The 15,622-nt window shown below is 45.9% G+C and overlaps 1 protein-coding gene across 1 annotated transcript in view; it reads left to right on the forward strand.

Moving 5' to 3' along the window:
• The window catches only part of LOC149330534 (adenosine receptor A2b-like), a 98,974-nt gene that overhangs the window by 5,507 nt on the left and 77,845 nt on the right, over positions 1-15,622 (forward strand). The gene's annotated exons all lie outside the window — the stretch shown is intronic.

The following is a 15,622-nucleotide window of genomic DNA, read 5'->3' on the forward strand; positions in this document are numbered from 1 at the left end:
CGGCTCGCGCGGTAGGCCGCGGCGGTGGAGGCTCCACATCAGAGGCGCTGCAGCTGACCACGTGACGCTACAGCAGCGGTATAAAGCTGAGCTTGCCTCGCTCTCCGGGCACTTACGAGGCGGCCAGGTGTTGGGATGCCGCCTAGAAGCAGGGCTGATTTGAACGAGAAGCGAAAGCTTCAGCGTGCCACAGAGACCGATGAAGAGCGGGATGAACGTCAACCAAGGAAAGCCATGTATTACCAAGCCTAGCCATCAATATGCTTCGCATCTGACTAGGCTTAACCTTAGCTAAGCCTCAGCCATTTTTTTTCTCTCAGTACCTCCTTTATCCCTTCTCTTACGGCACGGTTCAGGTGTCCACCGAGATGTGTGAGACTGATACAGCGCCGCTCCCTTTCCTCAATAAGCAGAAAAAAATAACCTCTTTCTGCGGTGGCAGCGTTTTGATGGGGGCGAAACGCAAAAGGCGACCGTGTGTTGCGCGAAGCAAGTGCTCGTCGAATATCCCGAGATGGTCGAAATTATTCCGGAGACCTCCACTACGGCACCTCTTTCTCTCTTTCTTCTTTCACTCCCACCGTCCTTCCTTCCCTTACGGCGCGGTTCAGGTGTCCGCCAAGATATGTGAGACAGATCTACTGCGCCATTTCCTTTCCTCAAAAACCAACAAATGAGTCGGAAGATTGTATTAAGGGGACAGGGTAAGCCCTATCTTTCCCATGTATTTTGGGGCGTATTGTGGTACACTTTTCTCAGCAACTAATAAAGATAGCAGCAAGATATTTATGTCATTTTGTTCAGAATTTCATCTTCTAGCCGCTGTACCAAAATTATTTTAGTATACAAGAAATTAATTTATTAGTGATTTTTTTACTTTCTACACCCTAATTTTGACCAAATTTTGTATATATTTTTATTTTAAAACAAACAATATTATTTGCACGCTGATAATTTTGGTACAGTAAATTGCCACATATATTTACTGTATACACAGAAAAAATCAGGTTGATATCTATTGTCATTTAGAAAATAATGGTACCGACGTAACAAAAAATCTTGTTTTGAGAAAACTGAGTTTAAAGTAAACAAGACCTTCAATCCCAAGATTTCGACTTAGCCAACTCATTTTGACCAATTTATTCAGTAGGCACCAGCTGCATAGTTATCATCTAGGTCAGCTTGGTGCTTCTTTTCCTGCCGTTTAGCTTCTAGTGCCTGTTTTGTCACTTGCTGCGTAGCTCGATCAGCAAAGTAAACTTGACGCCGATCGACTTGCTTCAGCCAGCGGACAGTGTTGCTGCCCGGACTTAGTCCACATGCCTCAAGAACTTTAGTTCTTGCGATGGCGCCATCATTGAAGGTCAGAACAACATCTAATGTAACAATCTTGATTGTCTGTAGGCCCGCAAAGTCATTTTTTTTAGCACACTCCCATAGGGCGTTGTTGAAGGACTCGTTTGGGTTCTGGATGGTTGCAAGAGAGCTTGAATGGTAGCCAGAGAGCTTGGATGGTTGCCAGAGAGCTTCCTCTTGCAGCTAAATTCCGTAACATTTCGAGTTTTTTTTAGTTTTTCGTAAAAACGGAAAAAACACATCGCTGGTAAAGGGTTGTGTCGCGGACTGCTTTGCTTTCAGATAGTTTTTTCAGGTTGATATAAATTGCCCAGGATGAAGTGTGATACATCAAACGATGCAGAAAAGAATGTAATTTCATATTTAGCAAAAAACTAAAAATTGATATTTTTCAGATTTTTTGCTTACCCTGTCCCCTTAAGCGCAAAAATCTCGCATGGGCTATCATATGTATGATAACAGCGCCGCTAATAACGATATTACCGTAGCAATAGACTCGCACAGGCGCCAGTGAGAAGCGAAGGCAACAACGGATGTTGACTTTCCGCCTTCACGCCTGACCGCATTACAACAGCATCGCGCACACAAAGGGGGGGGGGGGGGGGGGGTCTCTTCCCACTGTGCTCATTCACATTAATCCGTCGAGATGGGTTGTCGTACGGACACGTGCTGCCACGCTTTCGCAATCACTCGCATGGAGGGACGCGTGTCCGCTCCGCGGTGGCTTGGCGAGCGCTCATCAGAGCATGAGCATGCGCAGCTTGCTCTGAGCCCCGTGGGCTTACAGCATCGGCAGAAACGTGCGCCATTGCAAGAGTGTTCACACACATTTATCCAAAACAGCGCCAGTTGAACTGCGTGGTATCCAGATGGTCATGCCCAGCATTCTTGTAAAGAAAAAAAAAACGATTTTAGAATATTCTGAGGTGCTGTTACGGAAATATTCAATATCATCATCTTCATCATCATCAGCCTGACTACGCCCACTGCAGGGCAAAGGCCGCTTCCATGTCTCTCCGATTAGCCCCGTCCTTTGCCAGTTGCGGCCACCGTATTCCCGCGAAGTTCTTAATCTCATCCGCCCACCTAACTTTCTGCCGCCCTCTGCTGCGCTTGCCTTCTCTTGGAATCCGCTCCGTTACCCTTAAGGACCAGCGGTTATCTTGCCTTCGCATTACATGCCCTGGCCAAGCCCATTTCTTCCTAGCATGAAATATTCAAATTAATCTCTTACAAAAATGGTCTATAGACAGTCTATAGACTTCTTGTAGAATTTATTGCATTGCTATCGACATTTCTTTTTGTCTATTCATAGTCTATAGACAAAATTCTGCTAAAAGTGTATGGCCATAAATCTATAGATTGTCTATAGCAAAAACTGTCTATAGCATTGCCTACAGACTGTTGCCTAGGATTGGTCTTAGAGAGTGTGTAGGCTTTATAGACGGAAGTCTATTGAGAGTCTATAGACTGCTTAAGAAAATTGTAAGGGATGGTTCGTTCTGCCGATGCGTAGGAAAAATATTTTTCTTTTAGGTTTCCCATCGATTACATCGAGTAATTAAGACTACCATAGAATACCATTTTTGATAATAGCAAAACAATGCAAGCCTGCCGATGGGTTAGCGGATATATTGATTGTTATAGTGAAATGTTACAATACAAGAAAAATTGCGTTCATAAATTCTTTTTCGTTAAAATCTTTTTGTCAAGAACCGCTGGCTATGTGCTACCGTTGGCACGGCTTTCGATACTCACAAGTTTCGAAAATTTCCACAGGACTATTCCGCCGAATTCGTGGTAGGCAATCGGCATTTTCCCTAGCCAAAAAAGAACTATGCGCTAGCGCGAAAGCTGCAATTATCTTGTGAGTTTAGAACGAGTAAAAGTTGATTTTTTTTTGTTTTAACAAGTCTTGCTCAACTGCCGCACTCTCTATCTCAATCCTACCCCATTACGCCGCTTTTAGTGCACTTGTCTTGAAATCGATTTTTATTGATCAAGGTGTTGTTTGAAAAGCTGATCACAACATGAATGTAAAAATATATATGCATTGTTATCACCCTTGGCTCACGCGCAGTTGCAAACAAAAGGAAAAAAAGGTAGATGGAGTTTTTGCATTTACAGTGGCGAAGAAAGCTTCATTTATTTGACCTTCACTTTTGTCTTTGCTATTTTTGTTTTGCGAGCAGGCAAATGCAGTTCCGTCTCAAATCAGCGCCCGCCTTTTCATATAGACTCGTTGGCAAATTGAAAAGGAGCCAAGCGCAGTGGCGCCGCCGCCATTGTTCAGAGGCAGCGATGGGGAGAGGAGGAGGGAGAAGGTAAAGTGCGGTGGGGAGAGGAGGTGGCGGTCCAACCGAGCGGCGCGGCGATTTTGAACCCGGCCGACCTTGCAGCACCTATAGCAGCACGCGTGTCCGACACCGGAATGAAGCCCCGGGACCGAGCCGCCAAGCACCGGCCTTCTCTCCCCTCCTCCACCTAGGGAACCCTCCTTTCCATCTCTATGTCCTCCTTCTCGTTCTCTTCGTTTCGGGTATCGAGTTAGTTGCGTGCACTACTGAGGGCGCCTAAAGCGGGTAGTGAGTATAGAGCGTACCTGTTAATTGTTCCACTCTGGAGACTGCTATCGCTAAACGGCAGATGTTGCGAAGAGACTAATGATTGTTGTTCAGAAGGCAGATGAGCTTATTTTTTTTTGTGGGGTTTCTGTGATATCACTCACGATGTCAGGCCCCCCGAAGTGTGTGACCGACGAGTCGATAATTTGTAATTTATGAAGTAGCACTTCCTAACCTAACAAACGCAAATGGGAAACTGCGGCGTGAGTACAGTCGAGGCCTTCTTTCTCGCAACCTCTCGGAGTGTGTTTTTGTTGCTCTTTGGTGTTGCGAAGTCGATTGAACAAGACAATAGAGGTATGCATTAGCAATTGCTCTGCAGCGCCATCTGTGCTTACACTATCTTCCACCTATATTCAATGCCCACTTTCCCACTTTGTCTGTCGTGGTTTTATTCCCGTCTATAACCTTTAAGTTTTCAGTGCGCGCCCTCTATCCTCATGACATAGTGGTCAATGGACGCTTGAAAAACTCATTGCATTGCCGCTCTTTTTTTCCCCCCTTGTTCCCCTCCCCAAGTGTAGGGTAGCCTACTGCGCATCGCCTGGTTAACCTCCCTGCCTTTCCGTCCATTTCTCTCTCTGTCTTTGTCTGTTTAATGTGGCTTCCGCTATCTATATGCTTCCGTCTGCAGTCATGACCTTTTGTGTAAAGAAAAAGCGTTTATAGTTTATGAATCTAATGTGATTTGCTCCCCCCTCCGAAATAAAAAAAGACTTGTCAATATTGAGAAATGAAACTTGAAGGCTACAGCCGCTGAATGCATTTGTTCCATGCAAATGTTGTGGGCAACTTCACAAGAAAGCAGAATTGAAACTCAGATTTGCCGGACATCCCTGTTTGAAAAGATCGTCTTTGTAGTGTCATGCGCAGTCTATTGTTTTTTCTATTTCTTATTTTGCCCAGTATGTTGGCAACCTACGTGTAGAGTACGAAGCAGTTCTTACGCCAGTTAATGCACTCGTGCTGCATTGTGGTGCAATGGCAAGCATAGGTACTCTCTTTTGCAGCATCTTTTTGGCCATCTTGGCTTGCACAATGCTGTTCTTACGGTAACATTAAGTTCCGGTATCACTACCTGAAGGCATATACCTCGCGCGCGACACAAACCGAGAGATGTGCTCGAGATAACGATGGCAGTTGTTTTACAACGACAGTTTGATAAATGTTCGGAGCATAGAGCCTGCGCTGCCGCTCACTGCGTACGTCACGGCTTTTACCTCTCGCGTTGCCATAACTACTAATCTCTGTTGTCACTCACTCTCACTCTCGAATCATCGTAAGAAAAGAACAGCTTTCTATATAAAGCAGAAAAAAGAAATAATGGAATAAACCTTAAGATGGCATTCTCCTTCTTTTTGTGTGTATATTTATAAGCTTATTTCACCTTTAACGCTAACCTCGATTATCCTCACGTATCGCCGTGAAGGTCTTCGCGCAGGTTTTGTTGCAGCACAGAACACCTACGAGGGTCTAATTTCATTAAGCACGTACTGCAGGGCTAGTCTCTCCTCCGGCCTCCAAGCTTCCTCAATCATTATCTCTCGTTCACCAAAGAAGCGCCGCCTGTAACAAGCGCGGACCGCCGTTCGGCAGCAAAACGCTGCAAATACACCTCAGCGGTCAGAAAGCGTAGGATACAAGATTACACCCCAAAAGGAGCGCGACCTGTAACAAGCGCGGACGTCCGTACGGCGCCAGAACGCTGGAAATACACCTCAGCGGTCAGAAAGCGTAGGATACAAGATTACACCCCAAAAGGTGTCACCTTGATATATCTTGAGGGTGTGTATACGTCTCGTCACACTCTAAACAGAAAGGTGTAAAATGGGAGTAAGCTCTCTTCCAGCCCGATTTTTCACAAAAGGGAGTTTATTCCTTTTTTACTCCCATGTAGGAAGATTCTCGTTAGGGTGTAAAGAAGGCGTATACACTCGTTTTCGAGTGTATATTTCTAGAATAACCTCTTCTGTGACTATTAAACCTTTGTCCTCGGTGTTTCTGCGCGAAACAATGCACGCAATTTCTTCTACGAAGCAGACGCCAGCGAGGCGTGCCGACGGCGTTCACTGTTGCGCGCCAATGACTCGTGTCGGTGGCGCGCGTTGGGAACGGCTTCGTCGATGGGACTCCCGGGGAGCGGCCACCCTGGGCGGGCTTGGCGGTCTGATGGGGCGCTTTCCAGTTGCGATCACTGGCAAAAACTGAACGTTTGCATTTTTGTCGAAAGCTGTTGTCTGTGTGCGCACTGCTCGCCTCATTCACAACAGCTAACAGTGCCTCCAACAACAAACACACCAATCGCAGAACTTTATTGAAAAAAAAAATATGATGGAGCTGTGGCGGGGCGATTTAGATTCATTGTCACATCAAGCATACAGGCTATGTTCTGTGCTTATAAAGCACAAATACAGGATGATCACTGCTCTTGTTCAGCAAAGACGGAGGAAGAGATCAGAATAAAATCGGCTAGCTGCTATTATTAGATTGACCTTCGAGCTTTTGTGTGGCTCATTGAAGATAGATGAGAGCCACTGTTTCGCCAAGCGCGACCGGTGAATGGAGCGCCTCTGCGCAGTAAAATAAGAATAACCGCTGCATCTGCCGAAGAGCAAGAGTGCTTTCTTTTGTAGAGGCAATATGTGGGAGTTGAACAGTTCTCGAAATTTCGTCTTTGCCATGTCAGACATTCTTGGAGAAAATTTTTGAACATTGGAAAATTGTAAAGTACTGTTACGGAAATATTGAAGACAAGGGTCCATTCTTCCGATTTGTAACAAGACCTTTCTTTTAAATTGTTCACAATGCTCGCATCGAACAGTTAATACTGCCGCGGAAAACTAATAGGGAACGCTTTTGACGATAGCACAAACGTTATGGAAGAAAAAGGCAAGCCTGTCGACTGTAGATTTGTGGATATATTGATTGTTACGGTGAAATTTTACAATATACTCAAAAATTGCGTTCATAAACTCTTTCCTGTTTAAAAATGCCTTTGTCCAAAATTGTTGGGCACGAGAAACTAAACAATCCTGTTTCCATTAAGAGGTTTCCCCTTTCTAACTATAGTCGATCATCGCGCCACTCATCTGGTGATTTTCATCTCGCCTCTGCCTTCTTCGTTAATTCTTGCACTTTCCGCGAGTTTATTCAGCATTTGCGCGCTGATCAACTTTGTTAACTTCCGCATACTAACCTTGGACTCTGCAAGTAGTGGTCTCCACTGTAGGCCACTTGCTTACTAGTGATGGTAAAGTCAGGAAACCAGAACCTCGTCACACATTGTCCATTTCTACCCTTAGTCTTGATCAGAACTGCACCAGTGGTGCCCGCTGTCTCTGCTCCTTATTTGAGGTACACCAAGGTGTGTGTTTCTCAGCTCTTGTCCTCGGAGAGATCCTTCTCGAAACACAATAGGCTGTCAAAAGAAAGTCAGTACGAGGCAACGTAATGCTAATTACGATTAGTACAGGGCCTTCTCCCTTGCTTCTCATCAGGGTGTCTGCACATGCTCCAAGTGCACATGGACAATTATTTATTCAACCTTCCCAGCGCCATTGAAGCGCGGCTCGTCTCTTGTCTTTGCCGATTGCAAACACAAATCCTTCTTCCACGGTTGCACGAGGATACGTGGCGAGAGGATCGTTTGCCTGAAGGGCGTCGCCGGTTTTTCTCTTTTCAAGTGATGACACGAGTCAGCTGGTCGTGCAACCCATAAATCAATCGCCACGTGGACTTCAATCAGGAGCTCCAACAAGTGTCAGGAGGAACTTGGGAGGACGCAATCGAACAACTCTTAGGACAGCTGCGATGACGCAGGACCTGTGTGCTCTCGCTGCATCACTCTGCAGCAAGTCGGCAGTATACGGGGATCCGAGCTGCGCTGTAGGCACAGAGGTGGCGGAGCGGTGCGGTCCGCTGCCGCCGCCATACACGCGCCTCCAGTCAAGCGCGAAGTTTATCACTGGAGGGCATCGGGCGACGTGTCGAAACCGCGCGCGACACCAGCGCCGCCTAGAAACAGGAGAAGGTACGCGCACTTGTCGTGTGGAGCATATAGCTGCCGTCGGTGCCAACGGCGCAGTATTCGATGGGCGTGTGTGGGTGGTGCGACTGTCGCAATTAAACATTGTTCTATAACCAGTTACATCTAAGAACAGGGTCTAGTTAGCCGATATCCGTCTCATAACTATATTCTAAAGTTCCTCCGCTCTGTCATACAGTTCTCCGGTGATTGTCTTTTAAGGCGAAAGCCTTTAATGGCTCATACTGTCGTCTGTTAGCAGAGGGTGTCACACCTTTGGCAGCGTGTTAACTCTGGAACTAAAAAAATTAGGTGAAAACGAATAGTTGCTTCAGATATAGGAGAAAAAAATAAACCTAGAAGCCACGTTTGGTGACTGTAAATTAATTAGTTAATTAATTATAGTCAAAAATGTCAAAATTGTGTTGAAATAACGCAGACCTCGATATAGCCACGGGAACAGTGTGACGTCAGACCCACCGGAAGTCGTCACGGCATACTGTCCTCGGTTTTCGTCTCTCAACTCTTTAGTTGCCAAAGCGTCCTCGCAATTTTTTTGGTTCAATTATATCAAAGACAGTACATCCGCATAGAGGAGACTGTAGAGCCGCCGTAGTGGTTCAGTTAGTAGAGCGCCGTACGTGAATTGCGCAGGTCGTGGGTTCGGATCCTCTCTGAGGCTAATGGTTATCCTTTTTCTATTTTGTTGATACATTTGCCCCACAAAATGATTGCGCAACTAATTTTTCATTTTGTTCAACAATAGAATTATAAAACGAAGCGTTCCACTATGCTTTCATAGGTTCCAATAAGTTCTGACTATTCTGTCAACTATATGCGCGTGTTATAAATATGTAGCTTTCGTGGGGTTTCAGTTTCTATAGGCTGATTCAAAATGCGAAAACACTACGTCAGTTGACAAGACTGCTCTTGTTTCTTCTTTTTTTACATTTAAGAGGTTGGTTCCAAGGCTTTATAAACTGAAGAGTCTATTGTTCTCACATTTCATAAGCTTCTCCTTTTTAGAGCGCCGTAATTACCCAGCTCTGTGGCCCAAAACCATGTGGTCCGGAGTGTTCTGAGCACGGCTAAACACATCCGATCACACTGAAAAGTGCTCGGTGTTTCTGCATGGTTGTGAGCTTAACATGCAACTAAGAGCTTAAAAGTGCACTGAGGGCGAATTTGAACTCGTATATTTTACCGCGGGAACTAGATCTACACGTTCCGAGCGTTCTTAGAAACTGCGAAATATTGCCCTGTGCGGCCGAGTTCCCTAATTTAAGTCCGATTAAACGGCCTGCTCTCGCCTTTTTTTTTAATTCCCCGCAGGCGGTGGGAGGAGTCAGCCAACCTTTCAACCAGTCCCGTGGCGGCTTGCCACTCCGCCATTGGCGGAGTGATACGTAGTGCTCGGCGAAAGCAAAGGGTCCACGCGTATTTTTACTTCCGTGGGGCTAATTTGCAGCTGTGTAGTCTCTGACTAGATCTACTTATTCACGGAAACCTAAAAAACAAAATAAAAGCGAAAGCAAAGCCGCCACTCGACTGCCTGAAAGGCACTCCATGCGTTGTTCGACTTCTCCCACCGTCTGCGGGGAATTCAAAAAAAAAAAAAAAGGCGAGAGCTTGACGTTAATCTGATTTTAATGTGGGAAATCGGCTGCACAGGGCAATAATTCGGAGTTTCTAAGAATGCTCGGAACGTGTAGATTGAGTTCCCGTGGCAAAAAGACGAGTTAGATTACTCTTCAGTGCACCTTTAATAACCTGAATGGAGATTGCACAGATGCAACTTGGGGCGCCCGAGTATTCATTGTCTGAGCTTTGGAGCGTGACTCATGTGCTAGGTCTCATTGGACCACTGCTCTTCCTTCAGCCACGGTGAAGGCGGTGCACGCGAGGTCGAATCCCCCAAGATCATGACTCGGGCGCTACGAGACACAAAGATACACAGCTGCAGTCTATTGTTTTCTCGGCACGAAGGTCTGCGATAGTGCTCAGCCGTCGGAGGCTTCGGCCCTGCTCAACACGCGACCCCTAGTTTGTTGACTACAAGCTTAGCGTAGAAGCCATTGATTCATTGATAGGCGGCTTCCATACATAAAAAAGCTTTCAATACATTAGTCGACTGGTTGAGAAATAATGTCATTACCACCATAACTGGCCGCACTGTGTCAACAGCGAGACAATGCGTCTCTCTGGCGTCAAGGAGGTCAAAGCCAGCGTTCAGCTTAGCAGTTTACCTCTGATGCTAGCCATGACGCCTTATGGCGCGTTATACACCCTAACCATAGTGTTGACTGGTTAGCGACCTTTACCTTGAGGAGTGCATTCATTTAGCGCATCGCTCTGGCCGTATAGCCTCTGGTGCTGAATGTGTGGAAATTCCGAACATTGTATCATGCAGCCGCTTTTATTTGCCTGTGATGCAGTCGTTACTAATCTTCTCTGTTGCGAACATTCTTCTATGGGATTCATCTTTGATCCCTGTGTTATCAATAAAACGAATAGAGATTCTGAGAATGTCGTCCAGCCTTAATGAACGCTCGATGGACCGGAATTTTTTTGAAAGAGCAGCAGTATGATTCCATTAGTCGTCATTCAGCCAGGTAAAGTACGCTCCATGCTAAATCCTCATCACTGATCTTTAATATGACCTATCCTGTTCCAGCAAAATCCGCCTTAATGTCGGCCACTCATGCGAATTTCGAAACTTTACCTTGGCGTTTTGCGTCCAAGACTACACTCTCATTATCGGGCTATCCTATCTAGCGCCATTCCTAGAGAAGAAACAGCAATATTTGCCGTCTTCACCTCGAGTAAAACCCTAATGCTCTTGAATGATTTACTTTATTCACGACTGCCATAACTTAAAATTGCGGTCTTGTGATACATTGTCCTGTTTTAATCCAGTACACCTAGTCCAGGATCGTGCCCATGGACTAGCAGATTACAAACGAGGGAATGATTACGATTCCAGTCTACCTGAACACACAGATGCGGCTACGAAGAAACCTAATATAGATTTCCTTTCTAAACCAGCGACACGCTTGAAGTAAATCAGGGTAAATCTTTCGTTGTTAAGTCCCTATTTCCTTGATACTGGACATTGCGTTAGAATAGAGTACTACCTAAACACGCATGTGTGGCTACAAAGAATACCTACGAAATATTTCTTCCCTAAACCAGGGACACGTTTGAAGGAAGTCGGGGTAACTGTTTCGTCCTTAAGTTTCTATTTCTTTGGTACCGGACACTAACTGAGTTAGAAAAGGATACTGGGCATGGACTTTATTGAGCCGTCGAACAGGAAGGAACACCAGAAAGGCGAAAGCATGATGAATTCTCTTCTGTGACCGAACTGGCACAAATGTGCAACAGTGCTAACAAAAGCTTGCCTCCGCTTTTAGGGTGCGCCCTTAAAATTGCCTCGCATTTTGAGACTGCCCAGCCACCAACTGAGAACATGGCGTGAGCTAGAGCTTCCGGTTAGGACTGGAGGTGTGGTATAGTTATGGCTGTTTTTTCTTCTTTTTCGAGCATAAACGACTGGCGAGATGGCGGCATTCGCATTCTTCACGCTAGGAGTGCCTGCAAACTGCTCCCCTTGCTGACGTCACTGCGGTCTGATGATTAACGAGTGCGGGAGAAAGCCCGTTGGGAGAAGACAGCAGCGTTATACACGACGAACTCCAGAGACTCTGGAATGCGGTCAGCTGGCTTGGCTGCACTCGGTCGCCGTGTGCAGTAACACTCGCGTTTTATGTAACGAGTAACGTCATCGCGCACCGTGGCCAATAGGAGTACGACAATGAGGTTTCTTTCCTTTTTCCCTTCTTTCTTCTTCTTCGGTCTTCATTTCCTTCTTTCTTTCTTTCGTGGCTGCTGCTCGCGACACGTCTGATGACCGCCCCGGTCCCAGCCTATTATCGTTTGTGTCGTCGGGACGGCATGTCGGTAGAATACACGACGCTGGTGAACGCGCATTCCTGTAAATGTTTTCTCCTTTCAACGCACTGCGATACCTCTCTGGAATTTCTATGGCCGATTATATTTGTCGCTCTTGCCATGGCGGGAGGTGGGAGTACGCGGGGGAGACTGCAGTTTGTGTGGCTTTTGAAGTGCTCTGCGAATCCGTGCATCCGAGCCACGCCTGAGTTGTACGAGCTTACGCATGTACCGGGTCTTGCTTGGCTTAGTAGTGGACGAGTAGGCGGAGCTGCTATGCCCAACCTAAGAGAGAGTTGCCTCTGTTTTCTACACAGCTCTCTTTTTTCGTACATCGCTTATGCACTGTTTACTAAGTATCATTTGTCTGTCCTTTTTATACCCACTTTTACTCTCTTGCCGAAATGTTGTCTGGCTTTTAAGGTATAGATGACGGGAGCCAACGGACACCGAAGCCACTTAGCATTGAGGATGGTTAATTTTTGAATTCGGGTGTTCATAAATGGGAGGTTATAGGGTAATTATATCAAGATATGTGATTAGAAAGCAGAAGCAAAACAACCACACGCCGCCGGTAAGATCCAAACCCACGACCTCCGAATTTCATGTCCAGTGCTCTCCCAACTGAGTTAGGGCGACGGCTGTTTAATCGTCTGCTTTCTGAGGTATTTATCTGGAGTGTAAACAAACCTTGGGAGTGTTCACCAGTGCCACCATCCTCCATAGCGGCGGACGTGGTATATCCTGTATTACCGCGAGCTGTGCGAGAACTCTCTTAGGCTACCCATGACATCAAGACTGCCAGAACCGAGGCCCTTGTTAGCTATATTGAGCAGGCAAGAGAAGGAAAAAGAGGAGCTCGTTATGACATACAGGACGGAATCCAACAGTAACCGGAACCAATGAGAATAGCGTATAGTTTGTTTTTAAGAGTCAGCTGCTGTTAATAGTTATGTGGTGATGCCCATTAGGTTTTCTTTCTTTTCATTACTACCACTCAGGCGCTTGGTAGCAAGCATTGGCGTGGCGCCAGTGATTGTTCATTTGGAGGCGAGATTTCGACCGGTCAAAAAAAAAGATGTGAACTGATGTTGGCAAACAGACGTGAGAGGAAGAATTACTGGAAGAAATTAATTTTTGGGAAAATTACTCCAGACATTTTTCAGATTAATTCAAAACTTGTTGGCACTAATTTTTCGGACAATACCTGTTTCACTTACAACATGAAAGGGTGTTCGTGCCACCTCGGAATCACATGACCTGGTGCCTTGTGCTCAAGCATTGGTGCGCAATATTCTATCTAAACGTAGTCTCCTTAGACAGCCATCCTGCATATGGCGCCATAATAGCACATATTTCGGCTGTAGGGACACAGCAACATATCTGTTACGTATCTGGACACAAAAAAAAACCCACTTCATTTGCCGAATGTGACTGCAATCGGCCCGTACACTTCCAACAGATGCCAATGTATGACCTTTAAGAAGCATGAACTGGAATTTTTTTTTTGTTGCCATTGTCCTCTAGGGTTAACCTGGATTAACACCTCCATTTGAAGTGCCATGACCTTATGACTCTCAGGGTCCCCGTGCTTAATTTTTAATAGCATACAGTGTATCTATCATCTCACTGCGAAATAACATTTCCCAACTGCTCTTCAGCACATCCTTTAAACCTTGCTTGTCCTGAATATGTAACGGCTTAGTTATGGCGCCTCTCAGCTTTAGTCGCCTCGGTGCCATAAACTTTTCAGGTCCCTCACTTATCTCCATTTGTTGACCGAGTTCTCTTTTCACATTTCATTGCGAGCTTCCACTCGTGCACTTTGTTAAGTGCCAGCAGGCTCACACAGCTGCTTCTTAATAAAAGGTACTCATTCATTGATCACAGTGTCAAATATATCATAGTCATCTACGCGGTTAGGAACGCTCCCTTGAGAAGCTTATCCCCGCCCAAAGTAGTGAACGGTCGGCGGGGTCACGGTTTTGCAAGCAGTCTGAAACGACCGTCTGGGCAGTTCGAGACCCCTTGAGAACCTGGCCAGCGGCGCAGACTTCGTGCCAGCCTCTGGGACAAGCTGTGCCCCTTTGGACGTGTTCCTACAGAGGTTGAGGATTGTGGGAACCTTTGGAAGGAAACGGGAGCATTGAAAGAAGCAATGTAGCAATGTTTCCAGTCGCGTTGTTTCATGCTATACCAGAGTACAGCTACGTGTAGTTTAAAAGGGAACGTTCAAATTGCAAGGAGGAACCAGTTCTGCTGAGGAGTTCAGGTCTGAGTCACTGGTGTATATGCTTTATGGGGAAATGAGGAAAGCAGTCAAAAAGGCAAAGTAGAAGAGCGGGAAAAGTGGGGTCTCGCCTTGCTTTCCTCAGTGCATTGTCAATCGTCTTTTCGACTGCTTTCTCTCGTCAAACAGTTCTGTCGCTACTTGAGAATTACACGCAATAAAACCTGCTTGAGGGACGGACGTACAATTGGAACACTATACGGCGCTAGTTTTACTGTGTGTCACCATGTACCGAGTGGTGCAATTACTCGTCCTTCTGATTCAGCATTAAAGTAGGAAATGTTTCATGGGAATTACTCTTCCAGAGGAATGCTGTTTACACACACACAAACACACAAAATATGATGTGCTTTTCTGCTAACCTTTATGGAGTAATTTTGTTGTTCAAACTCGTACAGTGTTTCCTTCGAATTAGGGGTTACTTGTAAGTGGTTGGGGGTGTCACGAAGCAGTAGCTCGGAAATCTGCCAGCCTGTCTATTTATTGGTATTCTTTCGTGTAGTTTTCGCAATAACTATATCAGGGACATTCCCCTATGGGACACGCCGTCTTAGTCTTTCATAACCGCAATTCTCTCGTTCACATCGTGCTCTATAGTATACCATGTTGTTCAGGTGGGCCTCAGCCTTTAAGGCCAGCCATTTTGCAGGGGGGGGGGGGGGTCAGCATGAGGCCGATTTTGATAATGTGCTGCCATGTGAGGTATCGTGGTCAGTCTGGGCTTTGGAAAGGGACATCTGGCATGGACGATATGATTAGTTCTTATCCCTGCAGCTAATCTTCACAGCTTATTCCCAAAACCTTTCCGCCGATACGAAAGGGACAAAGTTCGGGAGTTGATGTTGTTCTCTCAACATTTATGATACAAATAAACAAGAGGCTCATGCCTATCTTTCTTGGACAGCAGCAAGTCGCGTCATCCGTTTTACGCCATTAGCGAACACCGCGTAACTTATGGGGATATCTTAACTTGGAATTTTGAGAAAATTTGGGAAAGCAGCGAGATTCTGCGTGTACATGACACTTATCACGGTCGACTGTTCCTTCTTGCTGTAAGATCCGACCTATAAGACGCGTTCTGCTGTCACACCGGGCGATTCCGACGGCCATAGTAAATGAATGGGATGTGCCAACATACGAAACTCCCGCGGTGGTTTTGAGTGCTCCTCGGTGGGGTCGCCATGAAGCTGCTTATGAAAATTGCCAGAACGCTCTAGGATGGCTTCTGCTGTATAGTTATCTCTGTTCAAGATAACGGCTTATCAGCTGGCGCTATGACGATGTCGCTACTGTTGCTCAGGGCCTCTCGAGCTGTGCGTTCTTGTTTAGGGAGATTGTCTGGGCGTAATCTGTGGTTTTTCAAAGTGTAAGTAATAC

This window comes from Amblyomma mixtum, chromosome 9, assembly GCF_055824585.1.
Source record: "Amblyomma mixtum isolate Tamu chromosome 9, ASM5582458v1, whole genome shotgun sequence".
Lineage (NCBI taxonomy): Eukaryota > Metazoa > Arthropoda > Arachnida > Ixodida > Ixodidae > Amblyomma > Amblyomma mixtum.